Source organism: Bufo bufo, chromosome 4, assembly GCF_905171765.1.
Source record: "Bufo bufo chromosome 4, aBufBuf1.1, whole genome shotgun sequence".
NCBI lineage: Eukaryota > Metazoa > Chordata > Amphibia > Anura > Bufonidae > Bufo > Bufo bufo.
Window position 1 is genome coordinate 435204520 of NC_053392.1, and position 8138 is coordinate 435212657.

The following is an 8138-nucleotide window of genomic DNA, read 5'->3' on the forward strand; positions in this document are numbered from 1 at the left end:
GGTTGTTTTAGCACAGTTTCTATTTATTTATTTTTACAGCGTTCACCTGAGGGGTTCAGTCAAGTGACATTTTTATAGAGCAGATTGTTACGGACGTGGCGATACCTAATATGTATACTTTTTCTCATTTATTAAAGTTTTACACAATAATAGCATTTTTGAAACCAAAAAATTATGTTTTAATGTGTCCATGTTCTGAGAGCTATAGTTTTTTTTATTTTTTGAGAGATTTTCTTATGTAGGGGCTCATTTTTTGCGGGATGAGGTGACGGTTTTATTGGTACTATTTTGTGGGACATACGCGTTTTTGATCACTTGGTGTTGCACCTTTTGTGATGCAAGGTGACAAAAATTGCTTGTTTTGACACAGTTTTTTTTAATTTTTTTTTACGGTGTTCACCCGAGGGGTTAGGTCATGTGATATTTTTATAGAGCTGGTTTTTACGGACGCGGCAATACCTAATATGTATACTTTTTTTTATTTGTTTCACTTTAACACAATAATAGCATTTTTGAAACCAAAAAAATGATGTTTTAGTGTCTCCATGTTCTAAGAGCTATAGTTTTTTTATTTTTTGAGAGATTTTCTTATGTAGGGGCTCATTTTTTGCGGGATGAGGTGACTGTTTTATTGGTACCATTTTGTGGGACATACGCGTTTTTGATCACTTGATGTTGCACCTTTTGTGATGCAAGGGGACAAAAATTGCTTGTTTTGACACAGTTTTTTTTATTTTATTTTTTACGGTGTTCACCCGAGGGGTTAGGTCATGTGATATTTTTATAGAGCTGGTTTTTACGAACGCGGCAATACTAAATATGTCTATTTTATTTTATTTTTTCTATTTTAAATTTTTTTTTTTATTCCTTACTTGGGATTTTTTTTTTTTTTACATGTGAAACTTTTTTTTATTTTATTTTTTCAACCCTTTATTTTATTTTACACTTTTCGTCCCCCATAAGGTCATACAAGACCTCTGGGGGACATTTACTTCACTTTTTATTTTTTTTTACACTGTTGATTTCTCCTGTAACTGGGGCTGACATTGTAGCCCCAGTTACAGGACAAATGCATCCCTATAGAGGCTGTACAGCAGCAATCCTGCGCTGTACAGCCTCACAGCAGGGCTGATCGAGGTCTCTGAGAGACCTCACACAGCCCCTGCACTCTCCGGTCCCGGCGGTCACATGACCGCCGGGCCGGAACAGGAAGCGCACAGCGCTTCCTGCTCTGCAGACACAGCGCTCGGTGAGTGCTGTGTCTGCAGCGATCGTGAAGGCAGGGACACCTGGGCACTGTCCCTGCCTTGTCTTAGGGTTGCCCTGCTGTCACTGACAGCGGGCAACCCGATCAGCAGCTGCACGATTAGCGTGCAGCTGCTATTTCTGACAGCACGTTTTAAAACGTGCTGTCAGAAATAGACGTCCACCCATAGGACGTTTATATCCTATGGGCGGACGTGAGGCGGTTAACCACACCAGCTCCCCTAGCTTAAACACCCTTAATGACCAGACCACTTTTTACAATTCTGCACTACACTACTTTCACGGTTTATTGCTCCTTTTCTTCTCACTAATAGAGCTTTCATTTGGTAGTATTTCATTGCTGCTGACATTTTTACTTTTTTTGTTATTAATTGAAATTTACCGAAATTTTTGCAAAAAAATAACATTTTTAAATAAAACTACATTTCTATATAATTTTTTCTCTAAATTTATTGTTCTACATGTCTTTGATAAAAAAATATAAAAAAAAAGTGTATATTTATTGGTTTGGGTAAAAGTTATAGCGTTTACAAACTATGGTACAAAAATGTGAATTTCCGCTTTTTGAAGCAGCTCTGACTTTCTGAGCACCTGCCATGTTTCCTGAGGTTCTACAATGCCCAGACAGTAGAAACACCCCACAAATGACCCCATTTCGGAAAGTAGACACCCTAAGGTATTCGCTGATGGGCATAGTGAGTTCATAGAACAGGCGTAGATGCGTGACTGTGCCTGAGTGAGCCGCCTCCGAAACGCGATTCTGCGTTAGGCGGTCTGGAGGTGGTTAATGAAGCTGAGAGGGGCACTACTGAAAGGTGCACAATGTGGTAATTTCTACTGTGAGGTGCACAATCATTACTGTGAAGGAGGCACAGTGTGGATATAACTACTGTAATGGGGCATAATATGGGCATTACTACTGTGAGGAGACAGAGGAAGAAATTCCATAGATTACCCTGTTATACATTGGGATGGTTAGGTCTTACAGGATCAGCACAGCACCCCCTGCTGGGGGGGGGGGGATTTACCAGGCACAGTTAACATCCCCTGTTTATGTGGTTATTCTTTTTGCGCTATCGCCACACTGACTTTTTTCTCTTTCCAGTGCACACCAACATGCCAGCGAAACCCTGGATGTGGTAGGACCAATTGGTTCTTTTATTTATTGCATGGTGTACAATGCGATGACCACGTGTCCGCCTTACAAATTTGCTCACTTAAAGCCCCCGACCTCTCAGCCCAAGAAGTGGAAACAGAGCGAGTAGAGTGAGCCTTCACCAAGACTGGAGGAGACAGACCCACTTCCAAGTAAGATTGTATAATACCCAGTCTAAGCCACCTAGACAAGGTACTCTTGGTAGCCTTCTTCCCTTTAATTGATCCCGAAAAAAGAACAAACAAAGCAGAAGACTTTCTCCATCCTTCCGTAACTTTGAGATACTGTAATAAGCATCTCCGGCCATCTACAGTATGAAATTCCATTTCACTAGAATTTTTAGGATGGTCACAAAAGGAAGGAAGAATTATTTCTTGAGACCTTTGAAATTTAAAGGACACTTTGGGTAAAAAGGCCGGATCAGGTTAAATAACGACTCTGTCATCCAGAACCCTAGTAAAGGGAGGATTAATGGAAATAGCCTGATACTCGCTTATTCTTCTAGCAGTGGTGAGGGCTACCAATAAAACTATTTTAGAAGTAAGATGTTTTATGCTAGAAGAATCAATGGGTTCAAAGGCTGCCTGGGTTAAAGGGATTCTGTCATGAGATTTTACCCCTATAACCTAAACATATGCCCATGTCCGTACTAATAACATGAATCCTAAGCTGGCCTTATTAAACCTGCTTGTGGCTCTATTAGCCCAAAAAACAGGTTTTTATAACCGGTCAATCACCTACCTAAGGTGCCCAAGGGGACGTCCGTTAATACAGGGTGCCCGGCCGCACACTTCGCTCAACGAAGCCGCTGCCAGGAGTCCGCACAGGCGCATCAGGCTGAGCCTAGTGTGCGCACGCGCGGTATCTGGCAGAGGCACGGGAGGATTGCGGAGGCGGCACTGAGGTGAGGAAGGCGGCACTGTAGACAGGGAGGGCGGCGATTAAGACAGGGAAGGCGGCGCTGGGCGCCAGACGGCGATGGGTGCGGCTGGGCACCCTGTATTAACGGACATCCCCTTGGGCACCTTAGGTAGGTGATTGACAGGTTATAAAAACCTGTTTTTGGGCTGATAGAGTCACAAGCAGGTTTAATAAGGCCAGCTTAGTATTCATGTTATTAGTACGAACATAGGCATATGTTTAGGTTATAAGGGGTAAAATCTCATGACAGAGATTAAGATCCCACGGGGGGACGAGACTGGAATAATCTACTGCTTCAAAAAAACGAATGACCCATGGATTTGAGGCAAAGTACCCGACAGGGCAGAGATCTGTACTTTAAGAGTATTTTTTGCCAACCCTAATAAAAGACCGTTCTGTAAAAATTCCAGGACCTGGGAAATAAGGACAGATAAATGTAAATTTTTGGGGTTAAGATTAGCAAAATCTATAAACTTCTTCCAGGTTCTAGCATAGATTGAAATAGTCACAGGCTTTCTGCTTTTAAGCAAAGTCGCAATGAGTTCCTGAGAGAACCCCTTCTTGATTAATAAGTTCCTCTCAAATTCGAAGCAGTCAGATGGAGACCACTTACTGCTGGATGAAAAACCGGACCCTGGGACAGCAGATACGGGATGTCTGGTAGAATCCAGGGGTCTGATACAGACATGGCCTGGAGAAGAGTAAACCATACCCTCTTGGGCCAGAAGGGGGCAATGGGGATAACCTTGCTTTCTCCTTCCTGATCTTTTTCAGGACTGCTGGGAGCAACTGGAAGGGGGGAAAGGCATAGGCTAGAGGGAAGTTCCACTTCAGAAGAAAGGCGTCCACCCCATAGGGGAACTCCCTGGGATTTAGTGAGCAAAATTGGTCTACTTTCTTGTTCTGGCTTGAACCAAACAGATCTATCACCGGCATGCCCCAAGACTTCGCGATCATGGCAAATATAGAACTGTTTAGGGACCACTCCCCCTGCTTCAGGGGGTACCTGCTTAGGAAGTCTGCGTGAACATTCTCCTTCCCTTTTATATGGAGAGCTGATACATGACTGACCTGTTTTTATAATATTCCTAGTAATCTTCTCGCTTCCCACCCCAGGGTTATCCATCTTGTTCCCCCCTGATGATTCAAATATGCCACGGTCACCTGATTGTCCGAGAGAAACCTCACGTGACCCGAGCCTAGAAGGGACTGATAAGCTTTCACAGCCAGGTCTTACAGCCACTAATTCTTTCCGAATTGGAAGAGAACATTTTCTGACTTGGGGACCATAAACCCTGAAAACTGTACCCTTGAATATGGGCTCCCCACCGCAAGGGCTTGCATCTGTGGTCCGGACAATAGGATCTGGATAGGACCAAGGAATTCCCTGAATTAGATTGTCCTTGTCCAGCCACCAGGATAGACTCTTTACTGTCGCATTTGAAATTTTTATTCTGACATCCAATGCCCCCTTGAAGGCTGCTAAAATCTCTGACTGCAACTGGCGGGAGTGAAGTTGAGCCCACTTCACCGCAGGGATGCAAGAAACTAGAGGCCCCAGAACCGACATTGCTTTCCGAAGAGTCAAAAAAGTGGAGGAAAGTGACTTGATTTGACTCAAAATTTTTGAAATCTTCTCTTCTGGAAGATATACTTTCTGAATTCAAAGCTTTCCTGAATTCAAAACTACGCCCAGAAATCTCTGTTTCTTTACCGGTTTTAATCTGGATTTTTTGCCGTTTATTATCCACCCTAGTTCTTGAAAAGTCTGCATGACCATCTGAACGGCCTTCTTGCAGTTGAACCGGGAATCCGCTATGATCAAAAAATCATCCAGGTATGGTACTATCAACACGTTCTTGAGCCTTATGAATGAAACCATCTCTGCTACCACCTATGTGAATATCCTTGGGGCCATGGACACGCCAAAGGGCAATGCCTTCGAACTGATAATTGTTGAATGTGACCCTCCAGCGGAATCGCCACCCTGAGGCATTTCTGAAATTCCTGGTGCATAGGAATATGAAAATAGGCGTCTTTTAAATCTATTACTGCCATGAAACAATGAGGGGAAAAAAGCTGGACAGTATTCCTTATTGTTTCCATTTTGGACTTTTTGTACAACAGAAATTAGTTCAAATCCCTCAGATTGATGATTGTCCTGTGAGAACCGTCTGGCTTTGGAACTAGAAAAAGAAATGGCCTTCGGATTGTTCTTCTAGGTGAACAGGAATCAGGACATCTTTCTTTATAAGGTCTAAAACTTCCTTTATTATGGGAAAACAGCCTTTTACACAAATGTTTTTTGCAGTAACGAATCTTTGCGGCGGCAAGGAAAGAAATTCTGGTTTTAGACCTGAACAAATGATATCTAAGACCCAAGGCCCCGCAATTTTTTCCCAGGCTGACAGGAAGAAATTTTGCCTTCCTCCCATTTTTGGCCTGGCGTCATTGTTGAGGTTGTTTCTTATTTGTAGAGGAAGAGTTCCCAAATAGGAATTCTCTCCCTGTAGAGACCTTTTCATATTGATGATGATATAGGAGTTGTTGGGAATGGAGACTCCATCAGCCTATCATCATCAATATGAAAAGGTCTCTACAACAATCGTAAGAAAATTACATAAAGTATGTCGATATATTTTTAACTATAAGTTTTATCGTACATTTTAATGAGTTGTTATTATGATCGTATTTTTTGAATATTAATATGCATGCATGATTAAGGGCACGCACTTTAAGTGGTGAGAGCCTGCTCTCTCTTACCCATCACTGCGATTTGATTCTAAAGAAAATAAGAATAGATGCTCTCTCTGTGAAATGCAGACCGCACGCCGTGGAAACACGCAGACCGGCCATCCAGCTTGACAAAGGGCACCGAATGGGCCCGAAACGTTGCAGATAGCAATAAATGTCATAAGAATATTTTGAGAATGTACCACTGGTAAATAAAGGTTGAATAATAAGCTACATTGGTGTGCTGTCTCTGAAAACTTATTTAAATATAGCCTCTGGACTTTATGGGATGATAGAACATACTCCCTCTGACTTATAAACGAAAAAACACATAAGTGCGTAAAAAACGCATGGATACCGCAAGAAAAACGCATATGGGTTTTTTGCTTGGTTGTTGCTAGATTTCGATGCTATACCTTATAGACCATATGTGCAATGTATATGAGATCTAGTTATCCCAATCTAAAGAAATCTTTGATCCATGAAGAAAATCCAAACCGAAGATTACCACAAATCTGAGAGGCGGAGTCTCTGGGATATAAAAGAGGTATTTTTTGATAAGGAACATCATACCACTGATGAAGGAGCAAGTGTAACAAAGCTCCGAAACGCATCTGGTCACCATCGGAAAAATACCTTACTATCTACAAGAAGAGCGACTATAATATGCCGGCATAGATGTTTTCTTTCATCGAACCTTGAAGCGATTCTCTACTTCAAATCAACAAAAACTTGCCATTCTACAAATGGTAGGAGCAATCCGATGACGCTGTGATTGCGAAATGTTCAATTAAACCACACACCTGCGGTAAACTCGCGAGATACATTGGGATCCCAGAGGTAAGCGCACACCGGCTTTTTTACACGTGGGACGCCACACAGCACGGAGAAATACCCGGATAGGCCCATCTATCAGTTGGTACCATATACATACGAAAGTTTAAAGTGGTAAAATCGAAACCGCAGACATTCTGAAAATCGTGACTGTATTGAGCAATCATCGTATAACTCCAATATAGGATTTAAGTTCACTCGCAACACAGAAATAAGGTGCATCGATAGAAAAAAATCGCAAATATCAATCGCAACAAACTACCACTAAATAATCGCAACAAAATCGGATGAACTGCAATATTGTTCCGATGCGATTTTGTGGATTGATCATTTTATAGTGACATTCTAATTTGTTCTATCCAGGACTTTGGTGTTTATACAAGCACATATCAGGTCAACCATACGCATGTTCGAATTGTGTGAATTTTGTTTTTAGAGTGCACAACTGTTTTTAGTGTGAAAATTGCAATTGAAGAAATTGAATTTTATTGTTTATTAAAATGCTTGCAGTTTGGAACAGCTATTGAGTCCCGATAGATCTTTTTAAATATAAATCTAGAACTTTTCTCCTTCACTGATGTTCTAGCCCTTTTGCTCGGCTTCAAGGAGTTTTTAACTTCCGTCTTAATAAGGGATCTTATATTCTCTAACAATGAAGGCGACTCGTCTAATATGGTCTTGTTGATGCACCCTTAGCATAATTTTTTCTCATAAAAAGATGATAACGCTGTCTTACACAGTGCACATTCTTTGTTTTTTCTTTTTGCCAGCATCTTCTTAGGTTTTGACTGGAAAAAAGACAATACAAAGGGTCAAAAATGAGACGGAGTACCATAAATGAGCCACTTACCCAAATGAAGATTGTTCAACTACCAGGATGGGATTCACCATTTCTCCCTCTGCAGATTCTTGTCTTCTTTCTTCCTCCATGGTAAAATAGAAGAACTAGGGAGCCTATTCTCTGAGGAAAACGAACAGTTAAATATCAATACTAAATCTGCATCTCTGATAGGGTCAGGCTTAGTGAGAAAGAGAGGGGAAAGGGACCTCCATTACATTAGTCAAGCGCAGACCCGTCCAGTAGTAGCCTCAGTGCTGCCTTACATACCGCTCATATGCGGCGTCCCTCTCACACCTAGAAGCGCGACACCACGCGCACCGCCTCCCGGAAGGCGCCGCTCACGTGACCGAGCCTCCGAAACAGCGTCACATACCCGGAAGCGCGTCA